Below are 22,825 nucleotides of genomic sequence, written 5' to 3'. Positions count from 1 at the left end.
CTGCACCAGGATTAGCAGTAACTCTAAATAGAGCTCTATCGTTATTATTTCTTTTTAATATTAGTTTAATTCCTAAACCATATGTAATCTTTTCTAAATCATTTACGAAACCAAATAGATCACTCATCTTAATCACCATATACATATGTCCTCGTTGTGCAGCAATATGGTCACCTTTAAGTTGACTATCCCTATTGCCCTGATTTCTAACAAAACCAATCTCATATTCATCATCCGTACCAGTTAATAACTTATGCATCAATTGATTAGGATGACAATGATCTATATATTCAAAAGTCCTACCACCACTAGTTTCAAGTTTAACTGAACTAAACAATGCCATCATACCATAATTAACTAATCTGATATTAGCATCATTTGCAAATACACCACCAGCATCATCTGATACAACAAACTCTATCTCTAGATATGAATCACGCAAGTTTAAGTGATTCTCTTCTCTATTGAGTATGATATTAATATTTGTATTAACTGTATTCCTTGTTGCTAGATTATTTGGTTTATACTTTATAATCTTACTTTTGTGTATATCATTATTGTAAACATAAGTTGTATCCAAATTAAAATCCATTTTTAATAGATAAAAAATGACTGATTCACGAAGCGGTTTCACCGATAGTTTAAAGTTTAGAGAACTACAAAATATACATGATGCTTTAACTAAAACTAAAAAAGAGCATACCTTTAACTTTAGAATGATAAAGCCAACAGAGAAGTTTAACTTTAGTGAACCTATACTTAATACAACAAAATTAGGTTTAATTAGATTATCTGTTTATAATTCAGTGTTTAATGTGAATAGGAGAAACAATCAATTCTTATATGCTAGTACTGTTATAGAAGATGATGAAGCTTTACATCGGGCTCTTAGCTCTGACCCTAACCTTAACCCTATCTCTACCTCAAGCCCAAACATTACATCTATACTTAATTATAATTATAAATGAATCCCGTTGCTATATTCAACTATTCAACTATTACACCGGGAGCATATGAGTTAACTGACATAGCAGAATTAATAGAAGAAGAAACTGATGGTAATGTTATAATAGAACCTGATAAGAATACGATGAAATGTTTAATGGAAATAAAACAAGGAGCACTCAGCTTTGATATAGAAAACTCACTAGCCTCATTACTAGGATTTAGAAAAATAATTTATAAAAAAGGTAGATATAAAATTATTGATATTATGGGTTTTAGTACTATTAACATTCATTGTAATGTGATATCTGGAGCTAAAGATAATGGTAAAGATACAGACATACTATATACTTTCAATCTAACTGAACCACCAGGTTACTTGATAAATATTATACCAACTAATATCTTGTATCAAAATGTAACTAAAGGTAGAATAGAATAAATAGAATTTCATATTAAAGATGAGCATGGAAGACCTATAGACTTTAATGGTGATGTTTTAAGTTTTACTTTACATCTAGTTTAGTCTTTATCTTTATCTTTATCTTTAACTTTATCTTAATCTTAATCTTTGACTTAACTTAAACTAAACTACAAAACTCTCCAATCCCAATTAATTCTTAGTTTACCATTAATTTTTTTATTTTTAGTTATATCAATGACAATATAATTATAAGGCTATTTCTATACCTTATTACATATATTAACAAAATCATTATAACTAAGTTCAACGTTATTAAAGAAATCTTGATATATAGATATGAGGACTTTACCTCTCTGTTCAAATAAAATAAATAGATTACAGTTCTCTCTAACACTCTGCCTATCCAGAGAGAACAGGTTTTGATTAAGATATATCATATTACAATTATTATGTCTACCTCTACAAAAGTATTCATTAATAACTGGTTCTTTGGTTCTAACATCATTGAATATCATTAGTTTCTGTAAGTCTTTGGGTAGTTTATCGGGAGATGGTAAATCTTTTATATCTTTAATAAAGTCAACATCTGCTTTTGGGTTTATTCTTTCTATACCATGGTACTGATCACCAGTAGGTCCAATGATGTATAGCTTATCAAAGTATATACTAGCTAGAATTAGTTTTTTCAAAAAGAATGTCTTACCACATTCAATAGGACCATATATTATACATCTAAAGTTCTCTGGGAATGCGGCTTCAGTAATTATATCATCATCATTTAGCCATGAATATAGATCATCATTTATGTTTACAGACATCGGTGAATTTGCAAGCGAGCTTCGCTCGTGGTTAACCAAACATATCTGTTGAACCGCTTCACGGATATTATTAGTAGGACTATGGGACTTCGTCCATGTTTCACCATTACTAATGCTATTACTATTGCTATTCCTATTAGATTTACACCTTTGATATTTTTCATCTAATAGATATATAAAATTATCTCTATCATTGTCATTATCATTATCATTATCATTATCATTAACATTATCATTATCATTATCATTATCATTATCATTATCATTATCATTATCATTATCATTATCATTATCATTATCATTATCATTATCATTATCATTATCATTATCATTATCATTATCATTATCATTATCATTAACATTATCATTATCATTATCATTATCATTATCATTATCATTATCATTATCATTATCATTATTAGCAAAGCTACTTCGTAGATCTTTATCAATGACAATATCACTAGCATTATTAGCAAAGCTACTTCGTAGATCATTATCATTATCATTTTTATTATCATTATCATTAACATTATCATTAACATTATCATTATCATTATCATTATCATTAACATTAACATTATCGTTAACATCACCTCTACTACAATTCAAACAAAAACACTCATTATATATTCCTGGATATTTACATTGATTAACTAGAATATTCAAAGCACTTTTAATTCTAAATCCTCTATCAATAAGATAGATCATATATAAACAATAAGCTCCAAAATAAGATTCATCATATTGTTGTATTCTCTCATTAGAGCCTAGACCAACATATTCTTCTAAAAAATAAAGGTGGAGTTTCTACACCAAAACTATCAAAGTAGTAAGTTGGACCATCGATGGAAGGACCTTCGGTCTTGGTTCCCCAACCGCTTCGCGTATCTTCTCTTCTTACAACTAAAACCCAATGTGTACCTTCAGTTGGATGTAGATTTACAATAATATTTAAGTTAGGTTCCTTAATATTATATGGAGTTTTATCTCTCATTACAATCTCAATTGTAGTTAGACTTATATCTTTACCTATATCTTTTATTCTGATATCACTCATAGCATTATTATCAATATTAAATTTATTATTGAATTCCTCAAAAGTTAGGATGAGCACTTTTATATAATAAATTTATTAAATAAGTCTAATTATCAGGTAACCTGCTTCGCATATAAGTCTAAGTCTAAATCTAAATCAAATCTATGTTTATTATATAAAAATGGAAACAGGTGGTGAAGTTTTTTTTGTTATTATAATTGGAATTTGTTATATAATATATGATTCAAGACCAAGTAAATATACAACACTAGAAGAAAGCTGTGGTGGATTTATGAATAGGAGTCTAGTTAGATTTGAATATGAAAAGTCACCATTACATACTATTGTTTATGGTGGAACTGGAACGGTTAAAACATATTTTATTCGACAATACTTAAAGTTATACTTAGACCAAAACCAAAACCAAAACCAAGACCAAAACCAAGACCAAAACGAAGACCAAAACCAAAACCAAGACCAAACAAAAACCAAGACCAAAACCAAGACCAAGCTAAAAATATAGTTATAGTTTGTAAAGATGATAGAGACTGGATATATCCTGAGTCTAATAAATTTTATACTGGGTTTAATAAATGTGATATAAATATGATCACAAAAAATAATATGTATAAATTTCAAAATTGTGTAATAGTACCTGATGATATGGGTGATAGGTTAAATAAGGACATAGGTTATTATTTTAATGAAGGTAGACATTATTGTATTCAAATGATTAAAATGTGTCATAAACCAGCTCAAATAATTAATACAGCAAGAATGAGTTGTGAAACTATTTATTTAACAACTTATAATGGATCTGACCTATTTAAAAACTTTAATGAGATATATAAATGGGAACATGACTTCAATAAAATAATTAGTGAATTAAATAGTAACTATTATAATTGTACAGATGGAATGTCAGATGAACTTCGTTATGGTATAATTAAATATAATAAAAAGGAAAATACTTTTATTATTATTAGTAGTAATAGAACAATGATATAGGATTCAAGAGTTGGTTTCCTTGATTTAAAAGCTCTTAGTTTAAAAGATGATTTAGAAAGAGAAGATATAAATAAACTTATAGCATATATGAAACCACTAATGTTTAATGCGACAGATAGAAATGTTGTTAAAAATGATAATTATCAGTTTTATTTTAATAAAATTCTTACTTTAAATAATAAGAAAATTCAGAAGATGTTCTAACTAAAGAAATGAATTTGGGAAAAGGTATGAAAATTTTATCAAATATTGGTGGAATTATAGGCGCAGGTTTGATTATATTTAATTATTTTTATCCTGATTCAATATCAAGAAATGCTGGAACTGTAGCAATGGGAGCAAGCACAATGTTGAGTAGAGTAAATACATTAGATAATGTTGGATATGAAGAAGAGTTGGAAGGTGAAACACGAAGCAGTTTGGTAAACCACGAACAAAGTTCGTATACTGATCAGTGTAACTATGACTTCGTCAATGAAGAGATGGGAATTTTGAATAGAAAGGGAGGAAAGTTTTTAAACAAACTATATACAAATAATGAAGAATTTAGAGAAGAGATTATAAATTTTGTTAAAGATAAAAAAGAATTAGACCTTGATTTGATCTTAGATAAGAGATGTAAAACTAATACACATAATACTTCAGGAAAAAAATATTTAGCAGAGTGTATCACATCTAAAGATATTACTAAAGATTTAATTGAAATCATGGCTAAATATTATCAATGATTAGGTAAATATTAAAGTTTACCCTACTATAAATGCTTTTAAAATGTTTAGAGTGTAACTATAAATGTGGAAACATTGCTGTTTTAAAATATCATTATGAATCATTTCATAAAGATAAAACTGATAAATGTATGTGTGGTAATATAATATTAAGTGGTATTTGTGCTAATGATTTTTCCCCATGGGGTTGTTCTTTAAAAAATGAATCTAGTTCTAGTTCTAATTCTAATTCTAGTTCTAATTCTAATTCTAGTTCTAATTCTAATTCTAATTCTAATTCTTATTCTAATTCTAACCCTAGTTCTAGTTCTAACCCTAATTCTAACTCTAGTTCTAGCTCTAGCTCTAGTTCTGGTTCTGGTTCTATCTATGACTATAACTCTAACTCAGATCCTAACCCCAACCCTAACCCTAACCTTATCCCTAACCCTAACCCTAACCTTATCCCTAACCCTAACCTTAACCCAAGCTCAGAAGTATTAACTAGATGTTGTAATAAGTGTAATTATATAAAACCACTAAATAATTTTGATGGGGGTAAGTATACATGTAGAACTTGTACTTCAGCTAAAGTTAATTGTCCATATTGTACTTCTGTTGTGAGATATGATGGGATACGGGCTCATGTAAAGAAACAACATCCAGATATAGAATTGACTAAAGGATTTAGTAGAAATTTAACAGAAAGATCGGTGGAGCTGGTTCCCAGATCAACAAAGTTGCCACTACTTGGATCAGTGGAACTGTTCACAGATCTGATATTACCCAAACTGGTGAAAATTGTTCATGTAAATACTATAATTTTGTATCATTTCTTATTAATAATGGAATAAATATAGAAAAAATAAAAGAAAATATAAATTTATTGGAAAGTATAGATAATTTGAAATAAGAGGTATAAAAAAATAAAAATATATTACAAAAAGATGGATTCGCTCTTATAGAGTGAAAAAGAGCGATCTCCCTACTCAGGAATCACCTCGAAAAGAGTGAATCGCTCTTAAAGAGTGAAATGTAAATTTTGCTTTGTTTTTTTGATTTTTTGTTTTTGTTTTTGATTTTAATTGATTTTTTTATTGAATTTAGAGCTAATATATAGTAGTGGATAAAACAAGGGATTCAACAAACAGTAAAATTTGGCCCGATTCGACATGCGCGATTAGCGTTAGGAGAAAGGGACAAATTTTACTGGTGGTTGAATCCCTTGTTTTATCCACTACTGAGGAGCGGGGTCGGAACATTAACCAGCCTCCTTGTTATTTATATAGTAATTATTATTATTATTTACATTAAAGATTCGGAATAGTTAGGGTTTATATTAAGAATTGTGGGTTTTGATAGTCAAAGTAAGCAAATACGTAGGATATTGGGATAAAAAGTTTGCGGCTGAATTGATGGGTGAAAAAAATATGTTAAAATATTCGGGGGATAAATGAATCAATTGCTCATGTTGTTTATGGTTTCACTCGTTCTTCTGCCTCCTTTCAATCAGTTAATAACACGGTACTTAAGAAACAGGAGTCTAATAAGCACTCAATCACTGAATGCAGAGCATTTGTATAAAACTGTAAGTAACTATGTCTAAACCAGAGATGTTTTCAACTTCTCTTTTGTAAAAATGTGGATTCCGCTGGAAAATGGAAAGCACAAAGACCACATTTTCGGTTTCTGAAAATTAATTACTGTGACTGGCGAACCTTTGTTTCTTTTGTTTGTTTCTTTTGATTTGTTTCTTTTTCTTTAAGTAGATCTCATGAACCCGGAGCATATTGTCATCAATTAAGTACTTCCTCATCCCCATAGAGTGGGCACTTTATAATAAAGTGAACAAATAACAACCCAGGTTGGGATTCCCCAGGTTTAGGTCCAGACCCAAATTGAGCTATGATCAGACTATGCAGACTGAAATGACCTCTGATCAGACTTTCCAGACCGAAATTACCGCTGATCAGACCTTCCAGACCAAAATGATCTCTGATCAGACTTTCCAGACCAAAATGTCCTCTGATCAGACCGAACCCAGACCACTGTCCAGACTATAGTGCGCTTATGACCAGACCCAAATTCAGACCATTGTCCAGACTAAAAACAGACCATGATCCAGACTCAATTTCAGAACATTGCCCAGACCTGAATCAGACTATGATCAGACTCAAGTGCGCTCAAAATAGTCTGATCAGAGAAAGATTTTAATTATGAACAAATCTCTTTATTTTGCTATAATAGATTCATTTCATAAAAACTGATATTTGCAGTATTAAAATCATCTAAGGAAAAACCAATTCTAAAAATATTGCTAATGAAAACGAAACCTAACTGTTGAGAAAAAAAATTATTTACCATACCCCTTAGTTCATATTGCTGACTCAATGGATGAACATAGACAGCTTTCCACAAGAAACGTCATGGTCTTCAGTTAATCAAAATTTCTTCTTGAGGGGACCGGCATTTGCTATCAGCTGGACTCCTTGTTTCTGATCAGAGTCACCGGGATTTAGATGAGTCTCTGATCGGAACGCTGCTTTATTGTTGCCTCTTGGCAGAGCCAACATCCCTCAATAAAAAAACAAAAAATTGAAAAAAATAATGCACTCGAAATCAGACCTTCCAGACCGAATTGACCTCTGATCAGACCGAACCCAGACCATGTTCCAGACTATAAAGACTATGATCAGACCGTCCAGACCGAATTGACCTCTGATCAGACCGAAATCAGACCATGGTCCAGACTATTGTGCGCTCGAACCGCTTTCCAGACCCTGTAATTTTGGTCTGGGAACACAGGGGTGTGCGCTCGATTGGGTCTGATCATAGCTCAATTTGGGTCTGGACCAAAACCTGGGTCCCGAACCCCAGGTTGAGGTCCAGACCCAAATTGGTTTATGATCAGACCCAGTCGAGCGCACACGCGTGTGTTCCCCGACCGAAATTACATGGTCTGGAAGGAAGTTCGAGCGCACTACAGTCTGGACGATGGTCTGAAGATGGTCTGATCAGAAGTCGATTTGGTCTGAAAAGTCTGATTTTAGGCGGATTCGAGCGCAACTGGGTCTGATCATAACCTCTTCGAGCGCACTTTTGTCTGATCAGAGGCGACTTCGAGCGCATTTGGGTCTGGTCAAAAATGTTTTCGAACGCAATTTGGTCTGATCAGGGACCATTTCGAGCGCATAATTTTTTTTCATTTTTTTGTCGTTTTTTTCACTGAGAGATGTTGGCTCTGCCAAGAGGCAGCCATAAAGCAGCGTTCTGATCAGAGACTCATCTAAAGTCCGATAGCGCAGATCAGAAAAAAGGAGTCCAGCTGATAGCAGAGGCCGGTCCCCTTCAGAAGAAATTTTGATCAACTGGAGACCACGATGTTTCTTATGGAAAGCTGTCTAAACTCATCCATTGAGTCAGAAATATACACTAAACGGCACACTAAATAAAGTATGTTCTCAACAGTTGGGTTTCGTTTTCTTTAGCAATACTTTTATAATTGGTTTTTCCTCCGATGAATTAAATACTGCAAATATCAGTTTTTATGAACTGAATATATTACAGCAAAATTAGGAGATTTGTTCATAAGTAAAATCTGTATCTGATCAGACCATTTTGAGCGCAGTTGAGTCTGATCATAGTCTGATTAAGGTCTGGGCAATGGTCTGAATTTGAGTCTGGACCATGGTCTGAAGATGATCTGATCTGAACGCCTTCCGTCTGAAAAGTCCTATCAGAGACCTTTTGTGTCTGGAAAGTCTGATCAGAGGTAAATTGGGTCTGGAAATACTGATCAGGGTAAACTTCCGTCTGGAAGGTCTGATCAGAGATAATTTCGGTCTGGAAAGTCTGATCAGACAAAAATTTGGATCTGGGCTTCAACCTGGGACCAAGCCAGCTGTGATCAGACCAATTTATATCGCATACATTGGGCGACGTGAAACCCTGTGAGAAAGTCCGGCAGCTAAACTACGCTATGGAACGTGTACGGCCTTGAAGTTCTGATCAGGGGTGCATCCAGACTTCTGTACGGTCTGATGTTAGGGGTCTAAGCAGGTGCAACTACTCATGGACCAGTACTGGATTCGAACCAACATCTCTTACTTGCAAGCCTAGTGTGCTACCCATTTACACCAACTGCCCGTAAGCTCCCGAAATTGGGCATCTCTTATAACCCGTTCTCACGTTCTTTCTTGTTCCTCAATGCTTCATTTCTCTAGCCAAGTATACGTTGAACAAGTAGAGCATCTTGTCAAGCTTATCTTATGCACAACTTACATTAGGTTGCTCTCTCTCAACCTTCTAACATTGTATTCGTTGTTGAAAGTCTACTCAAAACCCAATCAACAGTCTGCACGGTGTGATCAGAGCAGTGTTGTCTGGATAATATGAACAGAGTCCAACCCAGAGCCCGTATGGTGTGATCAGAACTCTTTCAAGAGTCTGAATAGTCTGATCAGGTGTGGGGGACCAGCCGCAAAAAAGCCATTACCACGAAAAGTATTAATTAGCTACCGAAGAGATCAGGTTTATGATCAGTTTAATTCTTGTTTGTAAGCAATAAACACCTTGCCAAGAACTAATTATTGATTTTGCGTTGTTGATTAGCACATTTATGCACGGCCCATGGTGTTCCGATACCCCCGTATGCGCAGTCAAATTAGATCTGGTTGCCCATGGCTGCCCAATTAGATCTCGTTGCCCATGGTTGCCCTCAGTTAGTCTGGTCAAAACCTGCTCTGGTTGAGTCATTTAAAGAGTTTTATGTGCTGTTGTTGCTACGACAGCTGGTTTCGAAGGTAGAGGCAGGTTATTGATTGGCTCCTCTTCCCGCTTTCCGTTTCCCATCAGCCGCAACACAATTCCCGTTTTCCAATAGTGGTGTCGACTTCTTTGGACCATTTTATATAGAAGACACAAATGGAAATCTTGAAAAACTTTATGGTTTGATCTTCACGTGCTTCATCACGAGAGCAGTCCACCTTGGAAGCTGCCCAGATCTCAATACCGGTACTTTCCTCAATCAAATTCGACGTTTCATCAGTAGACGATGTCAACCAGAACTGCTGTACAGTGATAATGGAAAGACATTCATGGGAGCGTCAGAAGTGCTGAAGAAAAGCGTAAAGAGCCTTGACAACGACAAACTTTACAAAGCTGTTGCAGCTACAAACACGACATGGAAATTCAACCCGTCCTATCCACTTCGGCAGTGTTTGGGAGCGCTTGATACAGACAGCGAAAACAGCGCTGCTGATCATTCTAGGCTCAAAAAGACTCTCACTTGACGTATTTCAAACAATACTGGCAGAGAGTGAAGCCATCTTGAATTCAAGACCTCATACAAATGTCGCTGATCTTCCCGACAACGAGATGCCTCTCACACCTAACCATTTCCTGATCAGTCGTCCATTCAACTCTCTGCCACCAGGAAAAATCTGCAACAGATGATGAACCACTTCTGGAAGCGACTTGTCTAAGCTTATCTACCGACACTACTCAAGAGATCCAAATGGAATGAAAACAACCAGTCGCCACTTGAAGTTATTGACGTTGTCTGGATCCTGAAAGACATGACTCCTCATGGAATCTGGCCTCTTGGGCATGTGTTGGAGGTTTACCCTGGACGAGATGGACATGAACGTGTTGTGAAGGTAACAACGGCTAACGGTACGTTCGTTCGCCCCGTTTCCGCACTCGCACGCGTTTTGGCTGATTATCCACGTTTTTTTATAAATTTTTTTCACGTAACGGTTTCTAGGCAACTTGGGTTACCCTCTCTTGGTCGCCCTCTTCAAGGTACCCTCTCTTCGCCGACCTCTTCAAGGTGCCCTCTCTTCGCCGACCTCTTCAAGGTGCCCTCTCTTCGACGACCTCTCCAAATGTTGCTGGCCCCTTGTTCTTCTTGGATCATTTTGTGAAACAATCAAGTCAAGCGCATCAAAACTTGACTCAAGTCCTTGCACAAGTTGAAAACGGTAACCCGCAAATATGTAATCGTCAAAAAAACTGTAACAAAAATATTTACTGAATATAATCTTTTGACTAGAGAACTTGTTCACGTATAAATATATATATATATATATATATATATATATATATATATATATATATATAACTAGTAATTGTACTTTAAAAAATTTCAGAAACTCCTGGGCAGTAATTTTGAATTTAAGTGGAATTGAGGAGCTCAATTACACAAATATATTCTCAGAGAGTTATGATGGGATTAAAACAGAATTAGAGCAATGTTTCATCGTGTTTTCAACAATATCTCTTCAAATAGTCAAGTATGTACAATAGGCAAAGATTAGTATAAGAATTTGAACTAAAATAAACACTAATTGAAAGTGTCAGTTGATAAATGAGAGCAATGTTTGCTAAAACAAACACGAACCCTTTTAACCGTTATAGTGTTATTACTTTCACCAAACTTATAATTTTTTTGACGAATTTTTTTAAACGTTTTAAAAATGATTTTGATTACTCACAGATACACATATTGAGACGAATCATTTCCTTTATTTCTCAAAGTATGAACTGCGGCATTGAAATCGGAAATAGATGCAAAATTGCAATTATGACTATTTGGATAAAAGATATGACCAAAAATTTAAACTTTTTAATAGGGTTGCGGTAAATAAAGGGAAATTTTTTAATGTAAATTATTATCAATTAGGAGAAGTTTGTTAGCGCATCTGCAAATGACAAAAAAATGAGCTCAACTTCTATTTTATTAACTTGGAGTATAAAAACTCTTCGTCTTTAGCAGTCCACGATGTTTCCAATTTGTCCAGCACTTGTTAAGTTGTTTTTTTGAGATTTTTCTTACCCTGGGAATATTTTTATCCAGCATCATTAATATTCATATCACTTATTTCGCAGGTATTCTCATGATCAAATTGTTGTCATAATTTTTGTCTGCCTCAAATCTCTCTACTTAATTCAATTTTTCAGAACAACTGTGTTTCTGCAAACCACAACTGCCTTATCTTTTTATAGGTCGCGGAAAAAACAGAAAAACACTTATTATGGCAGTCAGATTCTTAATTGGCTAAAATTTTTGTGGTAAATCCTTAGGCTTGCGGACATGAGCATAATAGTAGTAGTAATAATCCACAAATGTTACCCGCTGAGTTCATCACAAGCCGACCGTCATCGTCACGTACCTATCCCAAAACCATTGTTCAAGGGACCAAAGTTATAAGGTTTGGAGCAAAATTGTGAGTGGGTAAAAATACCGTTTTCGAATAAAAAAACATGAAATGTTGAAACCTGGCAGTCAACAGTTCAAGAGTAGCCATGGCAACTCAAATCAAATTTTCAAAAAGAGATTCCACCTGGTATCCGCATTGAAACTCAGTTCGAATCAAAAAAACGTTGCGAAAAGATGGAAGTTTTTGTGATTATAGTTCATAATTGCAACTAAGTTAAAAAAGTGAAGTGCTCGAAAAACAAAAACCATTATTAAAATTTCTTGTCAAGCGATTGATTACTCGAATAGAAAGAAAATTACAGCAGTAAGAGACAAACAAAATTTTTGGCGTTTTTTGCAATTTTCCTGCAAATGTTTTAAAGAGATAACCCCTTTAAAAGATATATCGAAGTTATATTTCGGGACATAACGCAAAACTGAAATAATTTCACTTTTTATCTACTCAGTGGAAAAAAGGAAAAAAAAACATGAAGGGGTTCAGCAAATTGAGAGCAAAAGATTGATGCAAAACCATCTTCTGGAACCAATTAATCGAATTTTGAGCTGACCCAAAGAAGTAAGTAGAACTGTAGCAGAAAAGCTCTCATTGAAAAGTTGCCTCAAATTTCATGCGAAGTTACAAAAATTGGCGGAAATAAGGATTGAGTAGGTTCAACATATATGAAAAACATACTTTTTCAATAAAAATTATGTAACATAGCAACGTTGATTTCGTTTTTGGGCTAAAACTTTCTGACTGGGGAGTTTCTTAGAACTAATTTTTATAAATCTGAATTGAGATCGGAAATTTTTCGTGACCTTATTCTGATAATTTCTGCACTCTAACATATTGAACCTGTACTTTTTCAATATAAAATCGTTGTTTTTGGAGCAGCAATTTTTTCAATTATAAAATTAGAAATTTATCGGCGAAAATGATGTTAGACCTGAGGATATTTTTTCTAAACCGAGTTTTTTTTGTTGTTCATGAGTCAGTTTTTATGGTCATTCCCTATAAAAACTCAAAAACGGTAAAAAAAATTTTTTTAAAAAAAAACAACGGTACAAAACCTTTATCTCCTTAAAAATAGCGGTTAGAAGCTGTGATCTCCTAAAAAAAACGGGAAAAACGTAGATTTCTTAAGTTTAAAAACACTCAAAAACAATTTTCTTTTAAAAAAACTGTCAGAAACGGTGACTTCTTAATTGTAAGAAGCGCTCAAAATCAAAATTTCAATTGGGGCAATGAGGTAATAGGTTTTTTCCAGCTCTCGTTGTTTTGTTTCATTGTGAAAAACTAAAAACTCTGATAGATCAAACTCTTAAAAAATTCTATCCTTAAAACACAATTCCATTTTGACGACATCAAAGCACTACAAACACAAATCAATTTTGAAAAAAATTAAAGTTAATTCTGTTTTCAAAAGTCAAAATTAATAAAAAACGCTCAAAAACAGTCTTTCCTAAAATTAACAGTCGGAAACGGTGATTTCTTAGTTTAAAAAAACGCTCAAACACAATCATTTCCTTTGTCAAAAAAAAGATCAAAACAAATTTTTTGTTCAAACAAATTTGCAACTGGGGCAATGAGGTAATAGGTTCTTTTCAAGCTCTGGCTGTTTTCTTTCATTGTGATAAATTAAAACCTTTGATAGATCGAACTCTTAAAAGAGCCCTCAAATTACAATTTAGTTTCAAATAATCAATCATCAATTTTGCTTCCCAATTTGTCGCAATTAACACCTAAAACTGAAACTATGCTATTCATTGTAAAAAACAGAAAGAGAAAATGACTTTATGCTTTGCATAAAGTTTCCTTACTTAGGAACTTTGTTCCTCGGAACAAATATTTGAGAAAATCAAACCTAATTCTGTTTACACAAGTCAAAAATAATGAAAAGCTAACAAATGGTTTTCTCTTAAAAATAACGGTCAAAAACGGTGAATTTTCAGATTTAAAAAACGCTCAAAAACAATCATTTCCTATGTCAACAATAAGATCAATACAAAAATTTTTTTGTTTGAACAAATTTTCAACTGAGGCAATGAGGTAATAGGTTCTTTTCCAGCTCGGGCTGTTTTGTTTCTTTTTTGAAAAATTAAAACCTTGGATAAATCAAACTATTAAAAGAGCCCTCAAAACAATTCAGTTTTGAGAAAATCAAGGTTAGTTCTTTTTCACAAGTCAAAATTAATAAAAACGCTCAAAAACGCTCTTCTCTTAAAAATAACGGCCAGAAACAGTGATTTCTTAGTTTTAAGAAACCCTCAAAAAACAATCATTTCCTATGTCAAAAATAAGATCAAAAAAATTTTGTTTTAACAAATTTTGCAACTGGGGTAATGAGGTAATAGGTTTTTTCCAGCTCTGGCTGTTTAGTTTCCTTGTGGAGAGTTATAAAATTTGATAGATCAAACTCTTAAGCTAGTCCTCAAAACACAATTCATTTTTGAATAATCAATCATCAATTTTGTTTCCCAATTGGTCTCAATTAACATCAAATACTGAAACTATGCTAGGCATTGTTAAAGACAGTAAGAGAAAATAACTTCATGCTTTGCATAAAATTTCCTTACTTAGGAACTTTGTTCCCCGGAACGGAACAAATACTTGAGAACATCAAAGTTAATTCTGTTTTCACACGTCAAAGTTAATAAAAACGCTCAAAAACGATTTTCTTTTTAAAATAACGGTCAGAAACGGTGATTTCTTGGTTTTAAAAAACGCTCAAAAACAATCATTTCCTAGGTCAACAATAAGATCAAATTAAAATTTTTGTTTTAAAAAATTTTCAACTGGGGCAATGAGGTAATAGGTTTTTTCCCAACTCTGGCGGTTATGTTTCATTGTGAAAAATTAAAACTATGGATAGATCAAACTCAAATTACTTCACATATATATAATTTTATCAGTGTTTTTTAGTTTATCTACTCCGCAATAGTAAGTCATGCCGCAATAGTAGAACTAGATATCCTCTGCTGGAGCCGATGTGCCGCCATACCCCACAAAAAGCGTCCGAGAGGGTCTGAATTGAGTACTTGACTGTATTGCTGTCTCCTAAGATTATTAACCTTCTGAGTGACTTCTGAAAAGTGATCTCGCATTCGTCTTCTTTTTGCATCTACATCTCCGTTGTCTCTACTAACTTCTCTATTCATTGCTGTTAGTATTCTGTCTGTGTATTTAGACACGCGAGCACATCGGAAGTGTGGGTTTACACATTGGTCGTCTGATTCACTAAAACATATTTAAATACTGTGAAAGGTTTTCAAGTTTTTGTTACAGCAATGAGACAAATATTTCATAGTGAATGCGTGTCAGAACGGTTTTCTTTCAATGTCCGCCTACTTTTGAGTGGCCATTTATCAGAAGTCTCTTCTTGATAGCTCTGTATCCCAAGTATTTTGCTGGATTTTGAGTGCTGGAAAACAGCTGGTTGCTTGAATTGAATCATAGAGCAGACAACGGAATGTTTGTATGGCGACCACAGCATGGAAGAGACATTTTGTTTACAAAAAACACAAGGTACTTATTAAAAGGACTGTGAACATTTAAAAAATATAGCGTCCCACGAGCCGCTGAGTTTTTATGGTCATGGCCTGCGAGGCGCAACCCAACGCCATACTTTTAGCTTTTTACTATTATCATTTTAGGTTAAAAGAACGCTTTCGTCTACAATACTCCAATGCAATATTTTCTACATTAACTCACGTTTACCTAAAAACTCATCCTCACGCGGTAATTCTTTTTCAAACAAGCATCTTATTTAGCCATTTTGAAATCTATGAAATTACGAAAGAACAGAAATAAGAGTTATCGGAACACAATTATAAATGCTTCTCAACTTCACAAATTTTCTTACATTTTTGCGCATTTCATTTGATTTCAGTTAGATATACAAGCATATTTATGTACAACCATTCAGTGAAAGAAAGAAATTTAATATCTATTTAGAAAAAAATTGAGTTCATGTTAAAACTAAATAATTGATTTCAAAGTATTAAAAAACTTCCAACCCCTCAGGCGTAATTGGTTATTTCTGATGCCACGGAAGACATTTAATGGCTGATCCTGGCTAGCCTCGTAGAGGAGTGTGAAGGACAAGTATCGATTTTTTTATGTAAGTAGCATCTATTCGTAAGTAAAAAAACTAAAAATTGAGAAAAATGAAGAAACGATGTGCGGTGGTGGGGCTCAAACAACCCTCTGTGGATGTAGAACTGAGTTAGCGCACCGAACCAATTTCTTTATTTTGATTCGATTTCTTTTTGTTTTTCTTTTCGTTCGGCTACTTCGCATGGCATAAAATATCTATTTTAATGTCGAGTGGTACATGTCTCATCACTTTACAAATAAATTTTCGTTGTTGCAGTTTATAGAAAATAAAGATAGCTTAAATTGATAGTAATACCATAAAACAACTGGTACCAAACCGCGCGCAGCACAGAACTAGATTTATTTTAATGATTCTTCCTCAGTAAATCAATGAAGTTTTGAGACAGAACGAGGTCACAATTACTGATCTTCTTTTCGTGTAAAATAAATTGTGAGAGTTGTATCAATTACGAAACAAAATGGAAGTGACTGAGCAGGACTTCGAACTGAAATCAGCTAGACTTGTTGCTTTTTTGTGCTCACTTTCAACCACTGCAACGTTTATAGATTCTAACTTGAAGTAGTGTTGATATAAAACTTTTCTTTATTTAAACCAGTGGAATGTCGAAAATCAGAGTTTAAAAAAGTTGAAAATGAATGGAATCGAAGGAAGGCGCAACCATTGATCTTATATATGCACCAAGCTATAGTTCCCGTTGATGAGAATCACCTCTACTTTATTTCTTCAAAATAACAAGTTCTGGTAAGCTTGGTTTGACGTTTCTATTTGATTTTTTGGATCTTTTCAACCAATTGCCCCCCCTTTTGCAAAAGGGGGGCTATTCTTGAATAGAATTTAAGCGAGTGATTTATTAACCAATCAGAGACGAGTAATAAGTATCCGTGTATGCTCATACTGTGTTAAACTGGATAGAATAAAATGCGCCATGCTAGGGCAATTAGCCGAATTGGAATACAAAGCGAAAAGAATTTCCGACTGGCGGGTCGGTGGGCGCGCTTCGCGCGCGTCGCGGCTTCGCCGCGATAACCGACCCACGATTTCCGGATTACATCCCATAGTGCGTGAGAGGCATGGCCGTGAACAGCGGTTCGCAATTGCGCTTAAACCGTTTTTCGGCTATCTAAACTGTAGGCCAACTAATATTGTGGTAAAGTATAGCACAGAAGGGGAGGCGATTCTCTACTAGGTACCAAAGGGGGGGCAATTGTTGAAAAGATCCGATTTTTTTAGTCAGTTTTGATTGAAACAAACAATTTTGAAATGAATAGACTAGACCTATAGTGACAAAATTTTCTCTTGTTTTATCATGCAATTGCAATTACATGTGCTTGATTTTGGACAGTTATTAATGATATCGAGGGGGGGGGGGGGGGGGCAGATGAAATTTCAAGCGCGACTATGTCTGATCAGAAATAACGCTGTTCTCTTATTGGTTCAACGATAATTATTTTTGCGCGCATCTGAATCTGATCAGAGGCAAGTTTGATCAGAGGCAAGTAGTGTTCTCGTCCAGATACATCTTTGAGCGTCATTGGGTTTCATGGGAATTGTTTTGAGAGGTATTGGCTCTAGCTGCTACCGCACAGCCGGTCATTTTTTTCTCAAACAACCCTGAGAAAAGGTTAGCCTTTTGTTGATGGATTTCATCGGAAAGTAATCAGTTGTAATGAACAGCTTCTCTGGTCGGAAATTGACATCGAGGTCATGTCGGTCTGGACTGAGCGCACAAAAATGAGCAAGCACACAATTGAATACGGACATAGTGCAGACTGGAATAAATTCAAGCACAACTTGTTTCTTATCTAATGTCATTTAGAGAGTATTTGCTGACTAAAAAGAGTTTTGAATTCTCATGAATTTTATCAGATAGAATAAATCTATCTGGCACCCCAAACTGAGGTTATTTCGGCCGTAATACTGTTTTTCATTGCTCGGGAAATTTTTTCTATAATTATAACAGTTTTCTAATGTCAGAGAAAAGACCACGTAAACGATTTTCCGGCGTACTTTTCACCGGATAATAATGATTCCTTTCATCGCTCCCTCGCAGTGATGTTGGTTCTCTGTTCCAGAGTCTATTTTATGCAAGTTTTCTTTTACGATGGAAAACTTCGAGTTCAAAACTTTTGATGAGCACAATCATTTTTAGTGACTCGAATTTGATGTTGAATATAGTACTCACCTCATAAGCTTGGAGTCGTCTTTTAATTGCTTAAATTGCCTTAAATGGACTGATTATTTTTTCTTCTGGACCTTGTTTTGTATTACAATCTAGTAATTGATATTGCTGAAGTAAAATTTTTTAACAGAAATGGTACTTGAAATTAATTTCAAAATTTGTTCCGCTATCGAGTTTTTGCGCTGCTCAGCTTAATACTGGGAAGTTTAAGTACTTATATCAACGTGTGACGACATCATAAATGCTTTCGGAAGGTAACAGTAATGTTTTTTTAAGGAGAAAAACGTTGAGAGTGCATGCTATAGTCGACTGATTGAAACAGATACTGATGTTCATTTAATTTTTCTCGTCCGTGCCCGGACCTTGCTCACAGTGAGTTTCAGCGCTGTATCATTGACTCTCAATTGTAACCATTACTGTACCAGACAAATAGAAGTGTAAATACTTCTCCCAGTCTGCCCAGAGTCGATTAAGAAACATCCCAGTCTGTCTCTTTTCTTCGCAGCCTAATTTACATTATTGGTGAACACTGCACAGAAGGTTTCACATCATCAGACTGTACATACAACGAACATAGCAAATTTTGAAAATTTCGAATAACTGGTGTCATGCATAATATTTTTAAGATGGCGATATTCTGAACAGCCATTCTAGCTCTAACTAAACCATATTGGTGCGTTCATCTAAACCATATTGCTGCGTTCATCTAAACCATATATTGGTGCATCGGCGGAGGTCGGAGATCGGTGGCGGAGGTCGGTGGCGGAGGTCGGTGGCGGAGGTCGGTGGCGGAGGTCGGTGGCGGAGGTCGGTAGCGGAGGTCGGAGGTCGGTAGCGGAGGTCGGTAACGGAGGTCGGAGGTCGGCGGAGGTCGGCGATGTAAAAATGGTCTCTATGTGCTCTCGTAATACCAAAAAACGTTTGGCGGTAGCGGAGGTCGGTGGAGGTCGGTAGCGGAGGTCGGTGGAGGTCGGTAGCGGAGGTCGGAGGTCGGCGGAGGTCGGAGGCGGAGGTCGGTAGCGGAGGTCGGTAACGGAGGTCGGAGGTCGGCGGAGGTCGGCGATGTAAAAATGGTCTCTATGTGCTCTCGTAATACCAAAAAACGTTTGGCGGTAGCGGAGGTCGGTGGAGGTCGGTAGCGGAGGTCGGTGGAGGTCGGTAGCGGAGGTCGGAGGTCGGCGGAGGTCGGAGGCGGAGGTCGGTAGCGGAGGTCGGTAACGGAGGTCGGTAGCGGAGGTCGGTGGAGGTCGGTAGCGGAGGTCGGTAGCGGAGGTCGGTAGCGGAGGTCGGAGGTCGTTGTGCGAGTCAGAATTAGTTGTGTAGAAGTAGAAGTAGTAGTGCAAGCATCGGGCTTCGCCCGTGGGGTGTCAATCCCAGTGTTCATCAGTGTGTTTCCGTTTATCTTTTCCAGTGTCTGAATAGTAGACTCAATGGTAGACTCATATGTTGTGTATTTCAGATTTGATTGTTGCTTTGTTTTTGATCCCTTTGTTTACCTGAATTTGTTCTCCGTGAAATGGCCAGTGATATTGTGTTTAATTTTGTTTTCCACGAAACAGTTATACAGGCGTGCGAAGAGGTCGATTTGTTGCTTGCAATTGTAGATCAGAAGACGAAAGATTGCCACGGGACTGTTGATATTATAAGGGTAGTACCATCATCAGAAAAGTTAATCAGGAAGCGAAAGAGGGTGACCAGAAGTAGTAACGTAAAGAAGGTGTTTTTATGTGACCAATGCGACTACGAGTCGGATGCTAAGTACTTGATTGACCGCCACATGAGACGAACCATGAGAATGCGGAGAAGCTTAAGTGTAAGTTATGTAAATTCACATCAATTTACCCGTATAGCATCAAAAGGCACGTTGCTAGACAGCACCACAATGTTGAAATGTCATCAGAATCCAGTTGTATCATGGCCAGAACACGAAGGACTGTTATTCGGGAAACATCAAGTGACAATGGAACATCAAGCGAAAGGGACAATGTTGATCTGTTGGAGATAGGGTCGGTGAACAGTTTTTGGCGGATGTAGTTGAGTTTGAGTTTGACTGTTACCTTGTTATAGTTATTTGTTTATGTATACTTGTTTTTTACTTTCTTTACTTGGATTACTTCACAGTAGACAACTCACTTAACTCACTTGGTAAACAACCATCTCGACAGCAGTCTTTTATTTTGCATGTCTCTATTGTTCAACTTATATCACAACAGCACTTAACCATTACGTCTACAGCTCAGGTTTATTTCTTCGCAGAATTTTGTACAAAATTTGGCAATTCGCAAAGTTCGTGCAGAGAACATCTCATGGTTTTTGGTCTTATTCTGTCGATTGATAATCTGGACGAAATAGGCTTAAATCACCTTAAAATCGTAGTTAACCTCAATTTTTTGCATTGAAATTGTGAAGTAACTTCAATTAGTGCACTTGTGAAATTGTGAACTAACCCTGAATGGAATGGCAAATAACTGCACTGTAAGACGGGCAAAACTTCCTCAACAACCCACCCAGCTCAGTTGACATTTCCCTCATTCGAGGCATGTTCAATAAATCATGGATGCCATACCTCACAACCATAACATCAGTCGAGTAATTCAAATCCCGGATCTGTTAGTCAGTTAAAATCAGAGCTGGAACATTAATTTTTACAGCCTGGATTTTAGCCAGGCCAGCTTTCTGAACATGTCCCACTTTGCAATTTACAACATGTTCTGCAGAGAAAATTATAGTGATTCATCCTACGCTTTATTGAACTACGCATTTGGTGAAACGTGCATTGAAGGAAGCCTATTACGTAATAGTGACAGTGATTATGCAGTAGTGACAGTCTCGTAATAGCATCGCGAATGAAGTAACGGTGTCATTAAAAACCGAATCAAGAGGACTGGGCGATTTTTGCAACAGAAACCGAAAGTTAAGTAACGAAACAGCAGTAGCTGCAGCACCTCAGCCCCCCAAGAGCACCAGAACTGCTGCAGCATCATTAGCAAGTAGTCGATCTAATTCTGCATTGATGATTCTGCATTGATCTAATTCTGCATTGATGATTCTGCATTGATCTAATTCTGCATTGATCTAATTCTGCATTGATGATTCTGCATTGATCTAATTCTGCATTGATGATTCTGCATTGATCTAATTCTGCATTAATTCTGAATTGTTTGAGCTATCATTCACTAATTGCTATAGTTTGACCTAGTCACGCGCTGCTTAATTAATTCAACTTTCCGCGCTGCTTCTTTTCCCCATTCGCATTCATTGAAACAACGCGTTATATTATCGTTTGCTACACGTGGACACGCTGACGAACACGACAGCAGCGTTCCAGGTGTGTCCACCCGACATTCCAGGCCAGACGAGGTCGGCCCACGTCCACCTTCGTCAGCAGTAGCACCTCCGACCTCCGACCAACAACACACCAGACCCCCCCCCCCCCGCAAAGGCGAAACGTATCTGATTGCTCAAATCTGATTAGAACTGATAGAGTGGGGTGTACGTGGGGGGTGGGGGGGGGGGTAACGGAGTTACGGTAACGTTTGCGCGGAGCGACGTGGTTTGGTTTGGGGGGGGAGGGGGGAGGGTCCTTGATGTTAAACGTTAGAAGGCAATTTGCCATCAAATATCAGAAAGCCCGGTCATGTTTTATTGCCCGGGTCCAGTTTTATTCCTTCGCTGGTATAGTCGATTCATTACAGAACAAATTTAATTACTATGTTGATCTTTGATCTATTTCAGAGCCTTGTTGTTCGTTTCTATTTCAAAAGCAAAAGTCAAAGCCAGTTGAACATCTGACTTCCATCAATTATCATTATGTCGCAAAGCAGTCGAAAAGTTGTAATGGTTCAAGACCCGGCGGCCGACGAAGAATTGGCATACAACAATGAAAGTCGTCAAGTTATAATATATCAACCACGTGCTATGGAACCATTGTATGATATCGGTCAGCAGTTTGATAACAATAATGCGGGAAACAGCTCCAGTGTTGTAAGTTTGGTTCATATTATTATTATTATTATTATTATTATTATTATTATTATTATTATTATTATTATTATTATTATTATTATTAGTATTATTTTTATTATTATTAATATTATTATTATTATTATTGCCTATGTGTGTGTGCGTTTGTGTTTACGTGTGTGTGTGTATCTGTGTGTGTGTGTGCGTGTGTGTGTTTGCGTACGGGTGTGTGTGTGTGTGTGTGTGTGTGTGTGTGTGTGAATTCGGTGAACGCTGAATCCGTTGCTTTATTATATTGCCACTGTAATGATAGAAGTTTATCGTCTTCGTTAGTTTGAGAGAACTAGGTAAGCCTACTTCGCGCGCAGAATTAAGTAGCCTAACTCTTTATATCTTAGAGCTCTAAAAAGAGCCCTCGTAGGGTCTGCC

The 22,825-nt window shown here is 35.8% G+C and overlaps 2 protein-coding genes across 2 annotated transcripts in view; both read left to right on the top strand.

Annotated features, from left to right (window-relative positions):
- Positions 1-22,825, top strand: part of LOC142349765 (tubulin-specific chaperone E-like) — a 396,822-nt gene that overhangs the window by 205,518 nt on the left and 168,479 nt on the right. The gene's annotated exons all lie outside the window — the stretch shown is intronic.
- LOC142349271 (rhodopsin-like) overlaps positions 1-22,825 on the top strand; it is a 241,147-nt gene that overhangs the window by 169,454 nt on the left and 48,868 nt on the right. The gene's annotated exons all lie outside the window — the stretch shown is intronic.

The sequence above is a fragment of the Convolutriloba macropyga genome, chromosome 11, assembly GCF_964194025.1.
Source record: "Convolutriloba macropyga chromosome 11, txConMacr16.3, whole genome shotgun sequence".
Lineage (NCBI taxonomy): Eukaryota > Metazoa > Xenacoelomorpha > Acoela > Convolutidae > Convolutriloba > Convolutriloba macropyga.
This window is presented reverse-complemented; position numbering and strand designations above follow the sequence as displayed.